This window comes from Somniosus microcephalus, chromosome 5 (genome assembly GCF_052327205.1).
Source record: "Somniosus microcephalus isolate GS21.2 chromosome 5, FLI_Smic_1.0, whole genome shotgun sequence".
In the NCBI taxonomy this organism is placed as follows: domain Eukaryota; kingdom Metazoa; phylum Chordata; class Chondrichthyes; order Squaliformes; family Somniosidae; genus Somniosus; species Somniosus microcephalus.
The window spans coordinates 287,682,984-287,705,319 of NC_140991.1; positions in this window are offsets into that span (position 1 = coordinate 287,682,984).

The following is a 22,336-nucleotide window of genomic DNA, read 5'->3' on the forward strand; positions in this document are numbered from 1 at the left end:
CATACCGTTGTTGTCCCCAAGGGGGTCAACGTCGCTGGTTGCCATGGCGCCCACCACCTGAGGTCCAATAATGTGCAGCACTCGAGTCTCCAGCTCAGACAGTGTTTGAGTGTCAGCTTGTCCCACGCCTGTGCACTCCTGATCCCTCCTGTTGTGGCCACCTTGGCCTGCAAGAGAAAGGAAAGTGTGTGAGTATTGTGTGCAGTTTTGGTCGCCTTATCTGAGGAAGGATGTTCTTGCCATGGAGGGAGTGCAGCGAAGATTCACCAGACTGATACCTGGGATGGCAGGAATGACGTATGAGGAGAGATTGGGTCGATTGGGCTTATATTCGCTGGAGTTTAGAAGAATGAGAGGGGATCTCATTGAAACTTATAAAATTCTAACAGGACTAGACAGACTAATTTAATAGGACAAAGTCAGCATGGTTTTATGAAGGGGAAGTCATGTTTGACAAATTTGCTGGAGTTCTTTGAGGAAGTAACATATAGGGTGGATAAAGGGGAACCAGTGGACGTAGTGTATTTAGACTTCCAAAAGGCATTTGACAAGGTGCCACACAAAAGATTATTGCTTAAGATAAAAAATCACGGGATTGGGGGTAATATTCTGGCATGGATAGAGGATTGGCTATCTAACAGAAGGCAGAGAGTTTGGATAAATGGTTCATTCTCAGACTGGCAATCAGTAACTAGTGGTGTTCCGCAGGGGTCAGTGCTGGGTCCCCAACTCTTTACAATCTATATTAACGATTTGGAGGAGGGGACCGAGTGTAACATATCAAAGCTTGCAGATGATACTAAGATGGGAGGGAAAGTAGTGAGTGAGGAGGACATAAAAAACCTGCAAGGGGACATAGACAGGCTAAGTAAGTGGGCAGAGATTTGGCAGATGGAATACAATACTGGAAAGTGTGAGGTTATGCACTTTGGCAGGAAAAATCGTAGAGCAAGTTATTATCTTAATGGTAAGGAACTGGAAAGTACTGAAGTACAAAGGGATCTGGGGGTCCTGGTGCACAAAACTCAAAAGGTTAGTATGCAGGTGCAGCAAGTGATTAAGAAGGCCAATGGAATGTTGGCTTTCATTGCTAGGGGGATAGAATATAAAAATAGGGAGGTATTGCTTCAGTTGTACAAGGTGTTGGTGAGACCGCACCTGGAATACTGCGTACAGTTTTGGTGTCCATACTTAAGAAAGGACATACTTGCTCTCGAGTCAGTACAAAGAAGGTTCACTCGGTTAATCCCGGGGATGAGGGGATGGACATATGAGGAGAGGTTGAGTAGATTGGGACTCTACTCATTGGAGTTCAGAAGAATGAGAGGCGATCTTATTGAAACATATAAGATTGTGAAGGGGCTGGATCGGGTGGATGCGGGGAGGATGTTCCCGATGATGGGTGAAACTAGAACTAGGGGGCATAGTCTTAGAATAAGAGGCTGCTCTTTCAAAACTGAGATGAGGAGGAACTACTTCACTCAGAGGGTGGTAGGTCCATGGAATATGCTGCCCCAAAAAGCTGTAGAAGCTACATCATTACATAAATTTAAAACAGAAATAGACAGTTTCCTAGAAGTAAAGGGAATTAAGGGTTACGGGGAGCGGGCAGGAATTTGGACATGAGTCTAGGTTCGGATCGGTCATGGCCCTATGGGTAGCGGAGCGGGCCCAGGGGCCATGTAGCCTGATCCTGCTCCTATTTCATGTGTCTAATTCTGTTAGTTTCAGGAGATAGTTCTGTGATAGAGATTGGCGGTTAGGATCAGATCAGCCATGATCTTATTGAATGGCGGAGCAGGCTCGAGGGGCCGATTGGCCTACTCCTGCTCCTATTTCTTATGTTCTTATGTTCTTATGTAGATGCAGTAAGGATGTTCCCGATGGCGGGGGAGTCCAGAACCAGGGGTCACAGTCTAAAGATAAGGGGTAAGCCATTTAGGACTGAGATGAGGAGGAATTTCTTCACCCAGAGAGTGGTGAACCTGTGGAAATCTCTACCACAAAAGGCAGTTGAGGCCAATTCATTAAATATATTCAAGAAGGAGTTAGATATATTTCTTAAGGCTAAAGGGATCAAGGGATATGGGGAGAAAGCAGAGACAGGGTACTGAATTTGGATGATCAGCCATGATCTCATTAAATGGTGGAGCAGGCTCGAGGGGCCGAATGGCCTACTCCTGCTCCTATCTTCTATGTTTCTATGTGAGTGAGTGTGGAGCAATGTAAGTCTAGCTGATGTGCCTGCCATAGTTGAATAGCTGTCATTGTGTGCAAGGTGTGAGATGTGGGTGTGAATGTTGGTAGGCAGAGATTGTTGGTGGGTGAATGCTGCGGGTCTGGTGCTTTGGGCAATGTGTGCAGACTATGGTTCAGATGGTGGTATGTAGCATTTGTTTGAGCATTGACTCACCCTGCCCACCCGAGTGAGGTCATTAACTTTCTTCCTGCACTGCGTGTGGGCCCTGGGGACCATGCTACCTTCACATGGTGCGGAAGACTTTGTGGTGAGGGCCTCCTGCCATTTGCTGGGGAGAGCACCGCCCTCCATCCTTCCACTGCCACACCACACCAATGCCTCCAATGCATGGTTGCAGAATCTGCAGGCTTTCTCCCTGGGGCATGGAACTGCCATCATTATGGCTTCTTGAATCATCTGGCTCCTTCTCCGTGACCCGCTGTTGCTGGCTGAGACGGCTGCACAGCCAGCAATGATGAGAATGAGGTTCTGCAGCATCAATGAATCTCCCCTTTAAGAACTGGAAAGAGCCTGTGGCAATGATGACTTGTTATTAGAATGTTTCGAGTTTAACGCCACTGAGCTAAGCCATTAGCGCTTGATTTAGCGCTCCAATAATTTCTTTGTGCAATGAGACTTAATTTTGTGTGTAGTCTGAAGCATTAGCACCTGGCAAAAACTCTCCAACTTTTCAAAAGGTATTACCCATTCCTGGGCTATAATGAATGTCTCCCCCTTTGTGTTACAAGGCAGTCTGTCACAATATATAGTTAAACATGTTTCTTTGCATCGTGAGGTCATGTGCATTTATCTGTAATCGTGTAGATTATTTTATAATACTCTGTAAAACAAAATTAATGTGCTGGGGATTTTGCACCCTGCGATAACAGACATTCAAGGGTTGCACCATCTGAGACGAGGGGAAGTTTGTGTGTTCTTTTCGAAGAGAATCAATTAATTAACAGTTTAAATGTGTCTAGGGTGACTAGTTCCCCATGGCATGGTGACAGGATATATTCACACCTTTTAACTAAGCTGTCATCAGACATCCATGTTTTATGTGATTCGTCTGTTGAATTTTCCTACAATAGAGGAACACTTTATTGAATCAAGTGGTGCAGTATGTTATCAAGCGTAATGTGATTATCAAGAGATGAATAGAGTAAAAAACATGTCAAGACTGGAAAGATAATGAGGAATTACAGATAATATTGTAGAGAAATTCTGCACCACAACTGTAGATGAAATGTAATCACTTTACCACCTAGACTAAATGGAAAAGCATTTTTTTTTTCCTGGACAAAATGAAATGAATCCGTCTTGCAATAAAATAGCAGACTGCAATTCCAACTGTTGCCTTTGCTTCTCCCCCCTCCACCCACCCCTCCACTTCATTTATGATCTAAAATACAAGCCATGCATTAGGGACAAAGCCTAAAGGATTATGGCAAAGCTTGAGTGAAATTGGACAATGGAATTTTGAGACAAGGATCGAAAGGTTTAATTATTGAGGTGGACTAGCACTGGATTGTTGCAATTGGGGATCACATGGAAATGTCAAGAGCTTGTGCACAGTATATACCAAAATGGTCAGATTATTAAATGTCAAAAGTATGAGTAACCCAGGAGCAAGTAGTTAACGAGGTTTGAGCTAGTCTGGAGGTAATGTGGAGAGATGGCATGAAGCTCACACCTGAGCCGTTGCCATGGTGATGATCTTCAGTGTAATAATCAAAAATAGGTACAAGAGGGAATATGGCTTATCCATCAGTTTTACAATCTGGTTTCTGGCAATTTCAAAATTACTTCTTATTTGAAGACTCTTGTGAAATACAAGGTAGATTTCCATTCCTGCTACCATCACTGAAGCTAGAAATATTAAACCCAATCTGGTAGAACAGTGGGATACTATTGTCACCCATAAGCGAAAACTTGCAATTGGCGGAGTTCACCTTTTACTGCTCGATGCTGTTGTGCTCCATTCCTGAATGCATTATTTTAATGTAGATGTTGACCTGTTTAGTTCAGGTGGGTTAATGACTGCATAATATATCATATGCAGGAATGTAGTGCGGGCGCAATAAGCAGTTGTATCTGAACTTTGCCAATCTGAAGTTCTATCAGGTTGTCAAGAGCATTCTCTAGCTTGGTAAATCCAAATTAGTAGCAAGCTAATGATTCATTCCCATCATTTTAAGTAATGTGATGGGAAACTAATGCCATGGTATTTGATTTTGGTGGATATTCTGGATTAAGAATAAGTAGAAGTGTGGAAATGTAACGAAGTTAAGATTTGAGAATAAGGATCTCTGATAAGAAATGTAAGCTATTTGTATTTTGAATTGTTAATGTTGCGACTGACTCAACAGCTGTTAAATGAATGTCAGCTCTTAAATAAATCTATATATTTTTTAAATTGTCTCACAGAGTATTTCTGTATCAATCTCGCGAACCCAATTTCTGTACACTCTTTTGTAAGGAGTTGCGGAATTCTGGGGGGTATTCCGGACCCTCATGATATCCGGAAGGTTACAGTCTAGTTAAAAGTGATTTTATTAAAAGTGCTATCCGGAGGACTGTAACATCTTCAGTCGTTCCTTTCTTTTAGGGAGAGATAGCCTGAAACTTTAGACCCATTTAAGTGTCTTATAGAATTCAGCTATCTCTAACTTTAGTTGAAGGTGAACGTCTGGGGAATACGCCTGATCTGGGGTAGGCCGAAAAGGGCTAGGACTTGTAATTATCCCGTCAATGGTTCCCTTTCTTCGGGCACAGTCTCTTTCCCTATCAAAACTGCTGCCATCACCCCCATCTCCAAGCTCTCTTTCCTAGATCATGAACAACTTGCATTTGTACACCACCTTTTAACATAGCGGGAAAAACAAATTCCCAAGGCATTTCAGAGGCGTAAGGGAAAAATGAATGCTGAGCCAAAGAAGGAGCAATCAGGAGGGTTGAAAAAGTTGGTTTTAAGGATGGTCTTGAAGGAGATTGGATAAGAAGTACCTTTTGGATATTCCAATAGCATTATGACTTGGAGAAGGATAAATTCATGAGGGTACATCAATGGGGGTGTGCCCTTGACGTTGCCCCTAGAAGAGATTCTTTGGTTCATGGAGGTTGTGCCCAAGGATGTCAAAAGGGTAGAGAGAGGAAAACTATTTCCCCTGGTGGGGGAGTCAAGAACAAGGAGGCATCATCTTAAAATTAGAGCTAGGCTGTTATGGGGGTGATGTCAGGAGTACTTTTTCACACAAGGGGTAGTGGAAATCTGGAGATCGTTAGATTTTTATTAGGCAAGATTATTAGGGGTTACAGAACCAACGTGGGTAAATGAAGTTAAGATGCAGATCAACCATGATCTAACTGAATGGAGGAACAGGCTGGAGGGGCTGAATGGCCCACTCCTGTTCCTAAGAGGTGGACCTGTTTCCAGTGCTTCTACTTCACCAGGGAGGCAGCGATCGAGCTGTGTCGCCTGCCACAGATTGATCTGCAGACCATGCCAATAACTGGTATAGCAGTCCTAGTTGCTGCAAAGGTGGCAACACTCCTGCATCTTCATCCAACTCCAGTAATGCTCTCCTCTGCTTTGAGGGAGAGTAGCACACTCTGAGCACCTGGTTGTCCCAGTTTTCCAACTTACACCCAACCAGCCTCCTGGCCTGACTCCATGTATACATTTTCCATGTGCAGGGAGCCTGTTTAAAATTAGAGCGAGAGACTTAAATCCCAGTTTTGGTGGGATTAGAAAATGGGGTTCAAGTGTGTACAGTCAATGTGGACAAGTTATTAGACAATTTTCAGATAATACGGTTCACTCTCCTCCAATATTGTCACCCTTTCCTTCAAATCTGCTGTCATCGCCCCCTCCTCAAAAATCAACCCTTGACCCCTCTGTCCTTGCAAACTACTGCCCCATCTCCAACCTCCCTTTCCTCTCCAAAGTTCTTGAACGTGTTGCCGCCTCCCAAATCTGTGCCCATCTTTCCCAGAACTGACGATGGGTCATCGACCTGAAACGTTAACTCTGTTTCTCTCTTCACAGATGCTGCCTGACCTGCTGAGTATTTCCAGCATTTTCAGTTTTTATTTCCCAGAACTCCTTGTTTAAATCCCTCCAATGAGGCTTCCGCCCCTACCACAGTACTGAAACTGCTCTTAAGGTCACAAATGACATCCTAATTGACTGCGACAAAGGTAATCTATCCCTTCTCGTCCTTCTTGACCTGTCTGCAACCTTTGACATGATTCATCACACCATCCTCCTCCAACGCCTCTCCTCCGTCGTCCAGCTGGATGGGACTGCCCTTGCCTGGTTTCAATCCTATCTTTCCAGCCGTAACCAGAGAATCACCTGCAATGGCTTCTCTTCCCAATCCCGCATCGTCACCTCTGGTGTCCCCCAAGGAACTATCCTTGGCCCCCTCCTATTTCTCATCTACAAGTTGCCCTCGGTGGCCTCATCCGGCAACACAACCTGAGTTTTCACAAAAACGCTGATGATACCCAGCTCTACCCCTCCCCCACCACTTTCGAACCCTCCACTCTCTCTATACTATCAGACTGCTTGTCCAACATCCAGTACTGGATGAGTAGAAATTTCCTCCAATTAAATATCAGGAAGACCGAAGCCATTGGGCTGGATTTTCATTGGGCCGTGGAGGCGGGATTGGAGGCGTGTGGGGGTTTAAAATCTCAAAATCGGGGGTCCCGACCCCATCCCACCCCCAACCTGCCTTCATGCCAGTTTCAAAGGAGGCGGGTACCCGCCCCGTACTGGGACCCGCCTCCCCGAGGCAGGAAGGGGATTAGTGCCAATTAACTGCCTGTTAACAGGTAGTTAACAGGCAGTTTATAGCCTAATCCCTATTTTCATTGTTGAAATGTGAGATTCCCAAGGACTCCAAACCACGCCAAGTTAGTGAGGTGGGCCGTCGGGATGAAGGGCTTGGAGGGGTCGAGATGTCCGGTATTCAGGTGAGTGATGGGTGCATGAGTGCAGAGGTAAGTGTGTTTGGTCTGTGTAAAGTGTTTAACAAAGTTCTACTAACCTTTACTTACCTTTACAGCCTTCATTCCTTCAGGTCTCGGGAGTCCCTCATCTCACTGGCACAGAAAGCAGAATGGCCGCCAGCTGTCAAAATCTGCAGCCTCTGCTTTCTGTTCCGGGGAGATCTCTAAATCATCCTGAGAGGAAGGAATTAACCTGGAGTACAGATTGTCAGTGTTTGACAGCTTCAAACAGTTGTGAAATGCTGATATTTCATCTGTCAAAAGGTCTTGACAGATTAAATTTCAATCTGTGAGGTCACCTGTTGCCGGGTGGCCCTTAATTGGCCTGCTGAGCTCGCTGGGTGAGCTGAACAAGGTCAATCAAGTCTAAATCGCGTGGGTTGGCTAGAACTCGATGGAGGCGGGACTACAACCTCAAAAGTTGTAGTCCCGCCTCCTCAATGAAAATCCAGCCCATTGTCTTCGGTTCACACCACAAACTCCATTCCCTTTCCACTGATTCGATCTCTCTCTCTGGCAACTGTCTAAGGCTGACCAAGCCTATTCGCAACCTTGGTGTCACATTTGTTCATGAATTGAGCTTCCTACCTCATATCCATTCTATCACTAAGTCCGCAGATTTCCACCTACGTAATATCACCCGTCTCCGCCCTTACCTTAACTTATCTGCTGCTGAAACCCTCATCCCTGCCTTTATCATCTCGAGACTTGACTATTCCAATGCACTCGTGGCCAGCCTCCCTGGTACTACCCTCCATAAACTTGAGGTCATCCAAAACGCTGCTGCCCATGTGCTAACTCGCTCCAAGTCCTGTTCATCCATCTCCCCTGTGCTTGCTGACCTACATTGGCTCCTAGTTAAGCTATGCCTCAATTAAAAAATTCTCATCCTTGTTTTTAAATCCCTCCATGGCTTCGCCCCTCCTTATCTCTGTAATCTCCTCTAACCCTATATTCCCCCTAGACCTCTGCATTCCGACTATTTTGGCCTTTTGAATATCCCCGATTTTAAATGCTCCACCATTGACGGTCGTACCTTCAGCTGCTTAGGTCCTAAGCTCTGGAATTCCCTCCCTAAAGCTCTCCGCCTCTCCACTTCTGTTTCCTCCTTTAAGACGCTCCTTAAAACCTACCTCTTCAACCAAGCTTTTGGTCATCTGCCCTATCATCTCTGTATATGGCTCGGTGTCAAATTTCTTTTTTTGATAACACTCCTGTGAAGCGCCTTTGGACATTTTATTACATTAAAGGCACTATATAAATATAAGTTGTTGTTGTTGTAATCTAGTTATTCCTGCCAATCTAAGGTATAAATATTATGGACATCACAATACAAGAACTACATTGGAAAATACCCAGTTAAACTTCTATGCAATTCTTATAAAAGATAAATTCCTGACAGTGGTTTTGCAGCAACCCCTCAGTATGTTATTTTTTTTTTTATTCGTTCATGGCATGTAGGCGTCACTGGCGAGGCCAGCATTTATTGCCCATCTCTAGTTGCCCTTGAGAAGGTGCTGGTGAGCTGCCTTCTTGAACCGCTGCAGTCCATGTGGTGAAGGTACTCCCACAGTGCTGTTAGGGAGGGAGTTCCAGGATTTTGACCCAGCGACAATGAAGGATCAGCGATATACTTCCAAGTCAGGATGGTGTGTGACACGGAGGGAAACTTGGAGTTGGTGGTATTCCCATGTGCCTGCTGCCCTTGTCCTTCTAGGTGGTAGAGGTCGCGTGTTTGGGAGGCGCTGCCGAAGAAGCCTTGGTGAGTTGCTGCAGTGCATCTTGAAGATGATACACACTGCAGCTAGGGTACGCTGGTGGTGGAGCGAGTGAATGTTTAAGGTGGTGGATGGAGTGCCAATCAAGCGGGCTGCTTTGTCTTGGACGGTGTCAAGCTTCTTGAGTGTTGTTGGAGCTGCACTCAACCAGGCAAGTGGAGAGTATTTCATCACACTCCTTACTTGCGCCTTGTAGATGGCGGAAAGGCTTTGGGGAGTCAGGAGGTGAGACACTCGCCACAGAATACCTAGCCTCTGACCTGCTCTTGTTACCATAGTATTAGTGCTGTGAAAACCACCCTGTTTGTGGTGCAGGGTTGATTCTGGCAGCAACAGGAACGAGTGTGTAGTAGTTTAAGTCACTGTTAGTGATTTTGTTTTTAGGGAAGGTGTGCAAAACCTCTTCACTGTCTCCTGGGTGGGTTAAGCTACTCTCCTTGCGTGTTGCTAAGAACGCATGGCTGCCTCTGTACTTCGAAGTGCTTTGGCACCTCTCCCAATTGACTTAAGTGCTGGTTTTAAGAGAGAACAAATTCCCATTTAGACAGCGCCTTTCATGTCCTCAAGACGTCCCAAAGCGCTTTGCAAGCAATGAAATTCTTTTGAAGTGTATTCACTGTTGTAATGTAGGAAACAGGGTTTTAGTTCAGTAGTGGTAAATAATGTGTTAAACCCATACTGTAATATTCAAAGTGGTATTAAAAGCACCATTAACCCTTAAAGTGCAATGGAATACCTGTCCCTATTAAATTGGGAGATGCTTAAACTTATAATAATCTTTACATATTAAAAAAATGCATGAAATGACAGCAACAAATGCCCCCGGGAGCGCTAACAACTTTTCACCTGGGCGCGGCACCGCTAACGACTCCCGCTAAATTCAGCGGGAGTTTAGCGGCGGTGGTAACTGGTAGTGCCCCGCTCTGCTGGTGATCACCGTGAGCAGCGCCCCATTTTTGCCCCACCTGCAAAATTGGCCCATGCCCCCTGAATCTACGCGGGGCAATGATAGTGGCTGATTCAGGGGCGCGGGAACGGAGCAGCAGGAGGCTCGCGGGGCGCTAACTAAAGGGGAGGTGGTGGGCGGGGAAAAATAATCGTCTGACTTACTTGTCGTGGCCCGTTGCATCTTTGAGCGCGGGGTCCATGCCACGATCTGGCAGCCCGGCACTCCTCTTATGTGCCGGGCTGCTGGCACGGCACCCCCGTTCCCAGGTGGTCCAGGCAGGGCCCCGCAGAGTTGTGGGCTTGGGCCCTCCCCTTTCATGAGGGAAGAGCCCTTCCATGAGGCAGCGCTACGCGGCCCAGGGCGTAGCGCTGCAGAAAGCACCGCCCCGATATTCGGGGTTAGCGCTCTAAGAAGGAAGTGGAGCTCTTGAATTAGCGCTCCACCTCCCTCTTGCGGCGCTAAAACTGAAGTTAGCGATCGACGGCGTTATTTTTCGCCGGGCGCTAAATTTAGCTTCCAGACGATGGTAACCACCCAAAATGGTTGCTGATGAATTTTTCCCCTCTGAATCCACAAATAAATATTTCACTTACAGAAAATGACTGGATTCGCTTAGCCATATATTCCTCAGCACACAGCCATGCAGAGGACATGCTAGCTTCTGCTTAAACAGGTTTTCTTCCAAATGTGTATCGTCACAGCACGTTAACAGCGCTAAGTAATATTTCTGTTTGGATGTGTGTGGTTGGAGATTATTAATATAATCATTGGTATTATTTGTATAGATGTGTTACTGTGTGCATTTTATCCCTACAAAACAAAACAAATAATGATGATTAGATTTTACCCACAGTGAACATTAAAATCACTTTCTGTAGTTTTCTCATAACCGGACGGTGAAATATTTCCATAGAAACATAGAAGATAGGAGCAGGAGTAGGCCACTCGGCCCCTCGAGCCTGCTCCGCCATTCAATGCGATCATGGCTGATCATCCAACTTCAGTACCCTGTCACTGCTTTCTCCCCATATCCCTTGATCCCTTTAGCCTTAAGAAATATATCCAATTCCTTCTTGAATATATTTAATGAATTGGCCTCTACTGCCTTCTGTGGTAGAAAATTCCACAGGTTCACTGCTCTCTTGGTGAAGAAATTCCTCCTCATCTCCGTCCTAAATGGCTTACCCCTTATCCTTAGGCTGTGACCCCTGGTTCTGGACTCCCCGACCATCGGGAACATCCTTCCTGCATCTAGTCTGTCCAGTCCTGTTAGAATTTTATAAGTTTCAATGAGATCCCCTCTCATTCTTCTAAACTCCAGCGAGTACAAGCCCAATCGACCCAATCTCTCCTCATAAAATTTGAAGCACTGGTGGACATAATGGGCCAGAAACAGATTGGCCCAATATTCTATATTCAAAAAAGAAAGAGTGCGTTCTGCTATTTCGAGTCACAATTGAATCGTTAAGTGGTTGATATTGTTTGTGTAACAGAAAATCTGTGTTCATAATTGTCGAAATCTCTTTTCTAGATATCTGTGATCTGTTTGAAGCTGCCAGCCTTTATTATATCAAATACTTGGAATCATCTGACTTATCTTTCACGTATGCCTGGTAAATTTAATTGCATCTGTATTGTCTGTTAAATGTAGCTCATTTGTAATGAAAAGAGCATCAGTGTAAAGAAGGGAAATGTTATAGGCTGCGGAGCTGTCCTATAATTGCCTTAATAATAGCTTAAACTAACATTGATGCTTTACCTAATGTCACTATTGCCATGCTCCGTGAGGAGAACATCATCATAATAGTTGTGGTCTAGCTGAAATAGTGTTGTTAATTAGGAAATGCTAATGAAATCGTAAGCTCAACTAGCCTAAAATAGTAGAATCATTGCTTTGGAGTGCACTTCAATTTAATCAAAATGAAAGCAAATAGGGTAATCCCTCCCTTTCTTATAGCACAACCTTTGATGTAGTACAGATTGGATCCTCTAATCACACTCTATAAATCCCACGATTGTAGGATAATAAATTTACCCTGGCATGGCTGTGCGGGCAGAAATACCCATGGAAGGTGCGGGGGTGGGGGGTGGAGGGGGGGTGTGGAGGAGGTGGTGTTGCGAAAGGACACTGAGATCAGCAAAATTTAAAAATATATTGTTCTCGCTTTGCAAAGAGGGCATCCTTCACTCCACTCCAGAGACTTGAGCACAATATTCTAGGCTGACGCTCCAGTGCAGTGCTGAGGGAGTGCTGCACTGTCGGAGGTGTCATCTTTCAGATGAGATGTTAAACCGAGGCCCCATCTGCTCAGGTGGACGTAAATAATCCCATGGCATTATTCCGAAGAACAGCAGGGGAGTTGTCCCCGGTGTCCTAGCCAATATTCATCCCTCAATCAACATCACACAAAAAAAAGCAGATTATCTGGTCATTATCACATTGCTGTTTGTGGGAGCTTGCTGTGTGCAAATTGGCTGCCGTATTTCCTACATTCTTCTCTTCTTCTTCTTCTTAGGCAGTCCCTCGGAACCGAGGATGACTTGCTTCCACATTAAAAATGAGTTCTCAGGTGACTGATGAGTCCAATGCGGGAACTACAGTCTCTGTCACAGGTGGGGTACATGGTGGTTGAAGGGGTGGGTGGGTGGGTGGGGTGCTTGGGTTGACTTGCGCTGCTTATGCTTGGCTTCTGCTTGCTCCCGGCGAAGAGACTCAAGGTGTTCGGCACCTTCCCGGATGCTTCCTACATTACAACAGAGACTACACTTCAAAAAGTACTTAATTGGCTGTAAAGCGCTTTGGGGCGTCCGGTGATCGTGAAAGGTGCTATGTAAATGCAAGTCTTTCTTTCATTTTCTTTTCTCACCAGCCTGATGATCGAATGGACAACAAACTGACTGACTGCTGATGATGTCACCTGTTGCAGCCTGGAATGAGACCGTGGCATAGACGTTGAGAGCCGCTGTGCTGTGAGTGCCCTGGTGCTTGGCTCCAATTTCTGCAATTTCAGGTGACAGAGGTCAGTGACTGCCGCCCTGCTGAAGCACAGCCTCCTCATACACTGCTCCTCTGACACGCTGAGGTATGACATCCTGGTCCGGAAGATCCGCAAGCTGTAAAGCCTCCTTGGCCCTTGTCTCCGCAGGTCTGTGCTGCTGTCGGCCACTACTGTGGCAACCTCGATGGTAATCCCAGCAACATTCTATCTCTGCTTACCCCTCACAAACCCCCAACACTGCTTTTCCTCCTGTACAAGCGCCTTGTGCTTTATCCTGTGTTTCCCAAGTCACATTGCTATTTAATTGTTGTAGCTGCCTACAGGCAGTTACTGTTCTCCTTTTGAGCCGGTGTTGAAAATCCTTGTTCTGCGAAGTGAGCAGTGACCCATTAGAGGTAATCTTGTGAGTTTGTGCTTCTTCTGGGGAAGTTTATGCTGACTAAAGGGTGCTCCTGACAGGTGAATCTCTGCACCCAGGAGTAGCACACCATGTGAGTAATAAAATATATCATTAAAACAAGTGAATATGCTCTTGGCTAGTTTAAAATGTAATAAATTGAACTTGAACAGGAACATTCATCGAAAAGACCTTCGCAAGGCAGCTTGTGTGAGAGCCCACAGGCTACTGCACAGCCTAGGGTCAGCAGGTCATAGGTTCAGTAGCTAAAGGAGAGAAGACAGATTATAGATCGCACGTCCATGTATCTCTGCTCTTTCCTTTTTTTTTAGTAGGTCTAGGATCAGGGAGTAGAGGTGGCAGCAAAATAAGTTACCTGCAGGTAGTGTTAACATTTCTTCAAAACCTTCATAGACCTGAAACGGTAACCCTACCTTCCCCTCTCCACAGATGCTGTCTAACCTGCTTCTAGCATTTTTCTGTTTTTTTTCATATATTTCAAATTTCCAGCATCTGCAAGATTTTGCTTTCAGTGAGCTGCGGGCCTGGAACACAAACAATGGCAGGTGGAGCTGGGCGACTAGTGCTACCAGTGGTGGGAGGACTGAATAGCGGGCTTTAGTGTTCCCTATTGAAAGTAATGGCTATTTCCCCTCTACTGTACCCAAGTTACAAAATCATTACCAAATCATGACAACAAGTGTTTTATGTAGATGGCACCACTCTGACTCACTGATGCTCACCGGCTCACGCTTACGCTTCAAGCTTTCTCCAATACATCTTTTCTCATGAATACAGCTCAATGGCAGTTTCCATGAGAGAACATCATATATTATGAAATGTAAACGGTATCCTTTGCAGACTGCCATATTGAGTTTGTACAGCCCAGGTCGAACTGCTAACCCCAATCGCGCTAAATTGCTTACTGGAGAGGTGGCGTACGATGCTCACTATATCTCCTTCAATTCAGAAGATGGAAACTGTAATGCTTGACCACCTAGTGTAGCTTAAACTAGTGGTCAAATTTATGTTCAATTAAAAATGATTCACAGAAGCAAAAATATAGGCAATCTCTGATACAACATAATTAGCAATTTACACTACATGCAACAGTGATGACTGTTTGCTCTCAGCAAACCCTTACTAAGGCCCAGACTCTGGTGGCACATGTATAAGCACTACTTAGCTATCTCTATCCATATCCACCTGTAATGGTGCAATGAGCAGAAGACTCCCAAGACCACTAGAAGAGTTTTGGGTATGGAGGATATTTTTTCCTTTAATGAAGTTCAAACACTTTGAGGAGGTTGAACAACTGAAATGTAAACAGTCTTAACAGCTCACTAACAAGAAAAAATGTGCATTTCTATAGCACCTTTCACGACCTCAGGATGTCCCAAAGCGCTTTACAGCCAATAAACTAATTTTGAAGTGTAGTCACTGTTGTAATGTAGGAAACACGGCAGTCAATTTGCATACAGCAAGGTTCCACAAACAGCAATGTAATAATGGTCAGATAATCTGTTTTTTAGTGATGTTGATTGAGGGATAAATATTGGCCAGGATACCAGGGAGAACTCCCTTGCTCTTCTTCAAATAGTGCCGTGGGATCTTTTATGTCCACTTGAGACGGCAGAAGGGGCTTCGGTTTAACGTCTCATCCGAAAGATGTTAAACCAATAATTTGCTTTGTATTCTGTCCAGTATGCCCTCTGCTGGTATCCATTAAATTCGTTTTCTTTGTGAATTGTGCCCTAAATGCAAAGGAGTTGTAGATTAAGATGGAGTAGTATGGCCCATGGAAATTTCTTCTTACAATATATCCTCTTTATCAACATGGCATGTCTAATGTAATCTGCATAAGCCTGCATTTTCACTAGTGCTACCTTTCTTCTACGTCCTTGAGAATCTTTCTCTGCATCAGTGCAGCACTTTTGCATATCTTTAACAACCACCATTTTTCATAACACTGACCATGGCAACTGGTAACATGTGACTTGTTGGATGGGTGGTCTAAGAGGATGCTGTTCTAGGCAATTTTGAAAGAATTCCATTGCTTGGAGACTCTCTAAGTCTGATTAAAGGTTTCAGATACCCAGGTGATTAAAGAAAAGTGACTTTCATGCCCATATACATCCTACACACACTTTCTGGTAATATTTGACTTATTTTTGTGCTCTTTCTCACATTGTGCAATTTCTTCTGCACATAGAATCAACAACAACAACTTGTATTTATATAGCGCCTTTAATGTAGTAAAACGTCCCAAGGCGCTTCACAGGAGTGTTATAAAACAAAATTTGACACCGAGCCACATAAGGAGAAATTAGGGCAGATGACCAAAGCTTGATCAACGAGGTAGGTTTTAAGGAGCATCTTAAAGCAGGAAAGAGAGGTCGTGAGGCGGAAAGGTTTAGGGAGGGAATTCCAGAGCTTAGGACCTAGGCAGCTGAAGGCACGGCTACCAATGGTTGAGCGATTATAATCAGGGATGCTTAAGAGGCCAGAATTAGAGGAGCGCAGAGATCTCGGGAGGGTTGTGAGGCTGGAGGAGATTACAGAGATAGGGAGGGGTGAGGCCATGGAGGGATTTGAAAACAAGGATGAGAATTTTAAAATCGAGGTGTTGCTCAACTGGGAGCCAAGGGAGGTTAATGAGCACAGGGGTGATAGCTGAACAGGACTTGGTGCGAGTTAGGAGATGGGAAGCCGAGTTTTGAATGACCTAAGTTTACGTAAGGTAGAATGTGGGAGGCCAGCCAGGAGTGCGTTGGAGTAGTCAAGTCTAGAGGTAACAAAAGCATAGATGAGGGTTTCAGCAGCAGATGAGTTGAGGCAGGGGCAGAGACGGGCGATGTTAGAGGTGGAAATAGGCGGCTTTAGTTATGGCGCGGATATGTGGTCGGAGGCTCATTTCAGGGTCAAATATGACACCAAGGTTGCGAACAGTGTGGTTCAGCCTCAGGCAGATGATAGAGGGAGGACAGAGTCGGTGGCTAGGGAACAGAGTTTGTTGCAGGGACCGAAGACAATGGCTTCAGTCTTCCCAATATGGCAGGAGTGGAAACCTGATTGGAGGGATTCAAACATGGAGTTCCGGGAAAGATGGGCATGGATTTGGGAGGGACAACACGTTCAAGGGCTTTGGAGCGGAAAGGGAGGTTGGAAATGGGGCAGTAGTTTGCAAGGATGGAGGGGTCAAGGGTTGTGTTTTTGAGGAGAGGGGTGATGACGGTAGATTTGAAGGAGAGGAGGACAGTGCCTGAGGAGAGAGAACCGTTAACAATATCAGCTAACATGAGAGCATAGAAACATATAGCACATTCAGCCCATCGTGCCTGTGGCTGATCTATGAAAGTGCTAAAGAGACTTCCCAACAGATCCTCTAAACAATGGACATGGGGCTGACATTTCCCACTTGCTCACACTTGGGGGACATATTATAAGCTCGACATTGCTTCCGGTGCAAAATGCTGGAAGGAGCAAGCAGAGAGCCAGCGGAATTGCTTCTGAAGAAGTTTCCACCACGACACCCTCCTGTAGCTCCAGCAGAAAGTCTAAGCTTGGGGAATTTAAAAGCCAGCTGTAGTTAAATTAGTGTCCCTAGACTTAGTTGATACAAATGTTGCAAACTTAGTTTTGAAATCCTTTGTTTTCAAGTACCTCCATGGCCTTGCCTCTCCCTATCTCTATAACTTTCTCCAGCCCTACAACCCTCTGAGGTCTCCGCACTCCTCCAATTCTGGCCACTTGCGCATCCCCGATTTCCTTTGCTCCTTCATTGGCGGCTGTGCCTTCCGCTGCCTAGGCTCTGAGCTCTGGAATTCCCTCCCTAATCCGCTCCACCTCTTTACCTCTCTTTCTTCCTTTAAGATGCTCCTCAGAACCTACCTCTTTGACCAAGCTCTGTGCTCAGTGTCAAATTGTGTTTGTTTACACACCTGCAAAGCACCTTGGGTATTTTATTATGTTAAAGGCGCTATATAAATGCAAGTTTTTGTACAAAGATAAAGGGGAAGATATTTGGGCCAGGGTACGCTGACAATATTCACTCCCTATTTGACAAGAAGTGCACACTGACATAAGGGGCTTGATTTTAACTCAGGTGCGGGCTGTTGTCGTGTTATCCGAATTTTGTGTTTCCCACACGAATCTAAATGGATGTGGGAAATTGATGCAATTTTAACTCAATTGGCCAATTGATTTCCAACATGTGGGAAGCCTTTGCAAAGGGGTTTTTCATGACTGAAAGTCCCCTCTGATGATGTCATCATTGCTGCTGCATTTACGGTCCACAGCAAGCCTTGCTTCTTCTGCAGGCTTCCAAGCTTCCTCCATTTGGTGTCAGAGGGACCTGCAGGAAAGATGACAAGCGGGAGGGCAAGAGCAGCTCCTCACTTTGACGAGGCGGCACTGCAGGCATTAGTGGATGGGGCTAGGGCCAACAGGGAGGTCCTGTTCCCTTCATCAGGGAGGAAGAGGCCTCCCACTCAGATCAAGGCAGTGTGGATGCAGGTGGCTGAGGAAGTCAACTCCTTGGGAGTCACCCGCAGAACCTGGATACAGTGCAGGAAAAGATTTCATGACCTTCAACGCACTGGAAAAGTGAGTATGAATTTCCCATCACCCTCAATCTGATCCCCATTGCCTTTCCTCACCAGCACTCAGCTTTAGCAATCTCTTCCTCCACATTCCACTTGACACTGACATCCATGCACCCTTACCCATTCCCTCTCTCTCTATGCTCACATTCACATAACTATTCCACCATGCAGCCCTCACACTCCCTATCACTCTGATGCTTTGAACACAACTGACAACACACAGGGAGGGCCCTTGGTCTTGCCACTTCACTCCATTTTTGTCTCCTTCTTAGTATCTATGCTATGGATTCTCTACACTCACTCCTTCATTCTCACTCAACTTCCACTTGTCTCCCTCATTGCAGGAAAAGAGAGCTCACAACAAGAGAGAGCGAGCCAGGACAGGAGGAGGGACAGCCTCAATAGCCCACCTCACCCCCTGGGAGGATGCCGTCCTGGAAATCATGGGCATTGAGGATGATTTGTGCATGGGGGGTGGACAGACAGGCGCAACACAGCAAGCTGGTGACAGAAAAGTTTCCCATCTCTCTCTTTGACATTGCATGAGTCGCTGATAATGATTGTGAAGCTGTAACAGATGCATTTATGCTATTTATTTTCTTTTTGAGTGTTTTTGTTCAATAAATATTCATGACAGTTAAAACCTTACTGATGTTGTGATGCTCCATCAACTCACTCCTCACCACTCTAACTCACACTATCCACCGGAAGTATGATCAGGAAGATGAGACATCGTCCAAGTGCAGGCAGGCTCATTATAAGTGCACGCAAATAACTGGAAATGGATTGTAAAGTATTTCCTGAAATTTGTGCCTTAGTGACACTTAGTGGTGGGCGGGTCATTTAAATTTTAAAGAGTCATAAACCAACGGCACTGATTGCAGAGTGATTCTATTACTCTGGGCGGGTTACTGACAGCTTACTGATATCGGGGCTAGTGAAGATACTGCCCAGGACACGGGGAGTTGGGATTCACTTACGAGAGTGATCTAAAATGGGGAAGGCAAAAAAGCTAGAGCGAGGAGGGTAGGAAGACCTAAGGTTCTCTCTGCCATCCTTTTGGAAGTCAATCTTTCACTGCAGTCTTCTGCATCCCTCTTGTTTTTTGACGTTTCACTAAATTTGGCACAATTTTGCTCCATGCCTCTTAGACTCGCTTGTCGTAAACAAATGACTTTACCACCCTATAATTTCCTCCTTTCCCTTAATGAACACTTTTACTGCACACTCCTTCTAAAAATGTAGCTTAAGCCGCAGCGTACTTTGGTTAGCCATTTTACTCTGATTACTGCCAGTAGAAAATAAATCACATTCATTAACAAAGGTCATTTGTGTTATTTCCAGTGGTTAAGTGTTTTCATTTGCATTATTATGTTCCATTGGTACCAAATAAACATGCAAAAAAATTGTAGAAAGTGGAATATAACAGCTGGGGTGTAACTGCTGCCCACTCATGTTTGTAATAGCACTATAGCCACAGTTAGGACAATCCTCTCCACCTGTCCCATTACATTTCCTCATGTTGAGTTCAGTAATCGCCAAACCAGTATCCCCCATTGCAAAACACATCTTCATTGTTTTGAACAAAAATATTCCAAAAAATGAAATCCCCAAGATCACAAGGGATGGGGGGCCATTTAAGACTTAGCCCCGTGTATTTTAATTTTTATACAGATTTCAAAGCCCCTCGTCAGTTGCACCAGAGGAGGGCCACTCCATTACCCTCTCCCACCAGAGGTGGCCCACTCCATTATGCCCTCCCACCAGGGGTGGCCCACTCCATTACCCTCTCCCAGCAGACACGGCCCACTCCATTATCCCCTCCCAGCAGACACGGCCCACTCCATTATCCCCTCCCACCAGACACGGCCCACTCCATTACCCCTCTCTCACCAGACACGGCCCACTCCATTACCCCCTCCAACCAGACACGGCCCACTCCATTACCCCCTCTCACCAGACACGGCCCACTCCATTACCCTCTCTCACCAGACACGGCCCACTCCATTACCCTCTCTCACCAGACACGGCCCACTCCATTACCCCCTCTCACCAGACACAGCCCACTCCATTAGCCCCTCCCACCAGACACGGCCCACTCCATTACCCCCTCCCACCAGACACGGCCCACTCCATTACCCCTCTCACCAGACACGGCCCACTCCATTACCCCTCCCACCAGACACGGCCCACTCCATTACCCCTCTCACCAGACACGGCCCACTCCATTACCCCTCCCACCAGACACGGCCCACTCCATTACCCCTCTCACCAGACACGGCCCACTCCATTACCCCCTCCAACCAGACACGGCCCACTCCATTACCCCTCTCTCACCAGACACGGCCCACTCCATTACCCCCTCCAACCAGACACGGCCCACTCCATTACCCCCTCTCACCAGACACGGCCCACTCCATTACCCTCTCTCACCAGACACGGCCCACTCCATTACCCCCTCTCACCAGACACAGCCCACTCCATTAGCCCCTCCCACCAGACACGGCCCACTCCATTACCCCCTCCCACCAGACACGGCCCACTCCATTACCCCTCTCACCAGACACGGCCCACTCCATTACCCCTCCCACCAGACACGGCCCACTCCATTACCCCCCTCTCACCAGACACGGCCCACTCCATTACCCCCTCCCACCAGACACGGCCCACTCCATTACCCCCTCCCACCAGACACGGCCCACTCCATTACCCCCTCCCACCAGACACGGCCCACTCCATTACCCCTCTCACCAGACACGGCCCACTCCATTACCCCCTCCCACCAGACACGGCCCACTCCATTACCCCCTCCCACCAGACACGGCCCACTCCATTACCCCCTCCCACCAGACACGGCCCACTCCATTATCCCCTCCCACCAGACACGGCCCACTCCATTACCCCCTCCCACCAGACACGGCCCACTCCATTATCCCCTCCCACCAGACACGGCCCACTCCATTACCCCCTCCCACCAGACACGGCCCACTCCATTACCCCCTCCCACCAGACACGGCCCACTCCATTACCCCCTCCCACCAGACATGGCCCACTCCATTACCCCCTCCCACCAGACATGGCCCACTCCATTACCCTCTCCCACCAGACACGGCCCACTCCATTACCCCCTCCCACCAGACACAGCCCACTCCATTACCCTTCTGCCACCAGACACGGCCCACTCCATTACCCCCTCCTACCAGACACGGCCCACTCCATTACCCCCTCTCTCACCAGACACGGCCCACTCCATTACCCCCTCCCACCAGACACGGCCCACTCCATTATCCCCTCCCGCCAGACACGGCCCACTCCATTATCCCCTCCCACCAGACACGGCCCACTCCATTACCCTCTCCCACTAGAGGTGGCCCACTCCATTACCCCCTCCCACCAGACATGGACCTCTCCATTACCCCCTCCCACCAGACATGGCCCACTCCATTGCCCCTCTCCCACCAGATTGGCCCACTCCATTACCCCTCTCCCACCAGACACAGCCCACTCCATTGCCCCTCTCCCACCAGATTGGCCCACTCCATTACCCCTCTCCCACCAGACACGGCCCACTCCATTACCCCTCTCTCACCAGACACGGCCCACTCCATTACCCCCTCCCACAAGACACGGTCCACTCCATTGCCCCCTCCCACTAGACATGGCCCACTCCATTACCCCTCTCTCACCAGACACGGCCCACTCCATTACCCCTCTCCCACCAGATTGGCCCACTCCATTACCCCCTCCCACCAGACACGGCCCACTCCATTACCCCCCTCCCATCAGAGATGGCCCACTCCATTACCCCTCTCCCACCAGACATGGCCCACTCCATTACCCCTCTCCCACCAGATCGGCCCACTCCATTACCCCTCTCCCACCAGAGATGGCCCACTCCATTACCCCTCTCCCACCAGAGATGGCCCACTCCATTGCCCCTCTCCCACCAGACACGGCCCACTCCATTACCCCCTCCTACCAGACATGGCCCACTCCATTGCCCCTCTCCCACCAGACACGGCCCACTCCATTACCCCTCTCTCACCAGACATGGCCCACTCTATTACCCCTCTTCCACCAGACACGGCCCACTCCATTACCCCTCTCTCACCAGACATGGCCCACTCTATTACCCCTCTTCCACCAGACACGGCCCACTCCATTGCCCTTCTCCCACCAGATCGTCCCACTTCATTATCCCTCTCCCACCAGAGGTGGGAATCCAGCTGGGAGGTAGCCTAAAATCATCCAGGATCGGAGGGGGTGGGGCATTGAGGTGGGCAGACATCCTGACCCCGCGAGCACCTGCTGATTACCTGTCTATGGGATGATCTGTCCCAAGGGCTATAACATT